Source organism: Amphimedon queenslandica, unplaced genomic scaffold (assembly GCF_000090795.2).
Source record: "Amphimedon queenslandica unplaced genomic scaffold, v1.1 AMPQUscaffold_13094, whole genome shotgun sequence".
Taxonomy (NCBI): Eukaryota; Metazoa; Porifera; class Demospongiae; order Haplosclerida; family Niphatidae; genus Amphimedon; species Amphimedon queenslandica.
Window position 1 is genome coordinate 1,885 of NW_003546670.1, and position 2,335 is coordinate 4,219.

The window sequence follows — 2,335 nt, forward strand, 5'->3', positions numbered from 1 at the left end:
TAATGTGATATCAATAGTGTTGTATTGGTATACCATTACTAATACTAAAAGTATTTTGGTACTGGGTCATGAAATTTGGTATATCATAACTAAAACTAATACTAAAAGTATTAAAATACCATAAGTAAAACCAATACTAAAAACAGCACAAATTGCTTTACTAAAATTTATAACCAATATTCATTTCCATGCAATACATTTGGTACAACAATGTTCACTGAAGGGTAAACAGTTTAGATTGATATCACTAGATTATCATGTGCAAATTCATGAAGCACATGTTATGTGTAGCTATCTTAGTTGCATAATGGCTACTAAAAGTGGAAGACCAAAGAACAGTAACGTATGAGACTACTACACTTATGATGCAGAACTAATACCATTAATTTTAATACAATTAAATCATTAGTTTAAAATTAATAGTGTGACTAGAGTTAGTTTTGTTAAGTTACATGTAAGTACCATAATCTACCAAAATCCATATTCGTTACCAATACCAATAGAGTTTTACTTTCGGTAAAATTACTACAACTAATATCTATAAATCATGAGTATTGGTGAAAATACCATAACTAAAACCAAATCCAAAATGTCATACCAATACAACACTAGATATCAATTTTAAATTATGTGCATATGACATGTGATAAACTATTATTTTACTATGACAAGTATTATATACGTTACCCTGTAATGTGCATTGATTGTGATTCTTCCGTAGAGCAAGATGTGGATGGTGAAACTTTTCCGATGTCCATTAATTGTGCTTCTGTTGAACAATTAAAGATGTGTGGATTGTCAACGGTGAAAGATTAAATGAAACTGAGAAAAGTGTTTTAACCCTTTAGCACCAATTGACCCTCCTGTACGTCAAATGCACGTGCGCATTGTAGCATGAATAACGTACTTGTACAACGCATAGCAAGAGGAGCTTCAGCGTGGTCGTTTATACTGCTGTCCTTTATATCTTAATGTATTTTATCTCTTCAGCTCATAGAACCTTCTACAACTATAAACAATAGTCTTTCTTCACCTTAGCAATGTATTTTATTTTACGAAGAAAAAGAAAATAGAATATTTCGAGATGACAGCTTCTTTCACTGCGCTTCAGGTTATAAACAGATGATGATGATGATGTACTAGAAAAATTTGACTTTGGAAGTCTTGATGAGCAACAATTATGAAGAGTAAGAGATTAATGCAGTGAAGAATACCTAATGCAGGGCAAGTGATGGTGAGAATAATGAGGATACAGGAGTAGTACCAATAATTCAGGCACCACCTCTACATTAGTACTGGGATTAAGTAGCAGCGCTTGTAACTCCAGCCAGAATTTATCTGGTGTCAGTATCTACCAAGTAAAGAATACTTTTAATTGTGTAAATAACGCAAGTACTGATACTTATAATAGTACTAATTTTGCACAACTTTTGCCACTACAACAATGGATATACTGCTTTAGTTGCCTGGTATTGCTAAAGATATACAGTATAAGACAAAAAAGTTCACATTTTACGGAAAGGAAACTACTACGAAACCGTCCGTTTTACGATTAAAATCGTGTTTTTACCGTTACCGTTTCGTTTACGTTTAAACAATAGCAGGACAAATATGGAACGATTAGATTACGGTGCAATTGCGGGTGATAACACGTGTACCTGTTAAAGTAAAGGTGCTCGAGGAACAAACTCGCTTGCGGAGGAGAAGAAGAAGAAGAAGCCCCATGCTTCGATCTGTATTAAACCAGACAAAGGACCAATGTGAGTTAGATGATATATAATGCGTATTTCTATATATAAAGCAATTCTTGTGTTTAGCGCAATTGATATTGGCTCATTTCCCGATTTACAACTCATTAGCTTTGGCGAAAAAAAGCTCATTTATTGACAAAAATGCTGTGATCAGTAGAGCATTAAGTCAAGGAAGGAAGTAAAGTATATACTGCTAAAATAATTGAGATACGTGAGTACAGCATGAGCCATCAATGTGATGTTACAGTGGTCTTAGTGTGCTTGCATAATTTAAAATAGCATGACAATGAAGCATGTTTGTCAGACAATTTTTTGTGCATAGGAGATGATGAAGCAATTAAAATAGCTGAAGACAAATTTTATGCTGCTGATGATGAGAATGAGGTGTCAAAAGAAAGTTATGGTTAGCACTCAGTTATGAGTGTGTTTGGGTGTTACAATTTTTATAGATAATCAAAGAACGCTTGGTCAAGATGCTTCAATCATAGAAGTAGAGAAGAATAGTTGCTCGGTTGTACAGGAATCTGCATTTGCTAAAGCGAGGATGGCATTGGATAAAAGTACATGCAGTTGTTATAATCACG

At 33.7% G+C, this 2,335-nt stretch overlaps 1 long non-coding RNA gene across 1 annotated transcript; it reads left to right on the forward strand.

The window, feature by feature from the left end:
- Nucleotides 1-2,075: 2,075 nt before the first annotated feature.
- On the forward strand, nucleotides 2,076-2,311 carry LOC109585270 (uncharacterized). Its single transcript, XR_002186407.1, has 2 exons — nucleotides 2,076-2,154; nucleotides 2,201-2,311. It is a non-coding gene; the product is annotated as an uncharacterized LOC109585270 (long non-coding RNA).
- The last annotated feature ends 24 nt before the right edge of the window (nucleotides 2,312-2,335 follow it).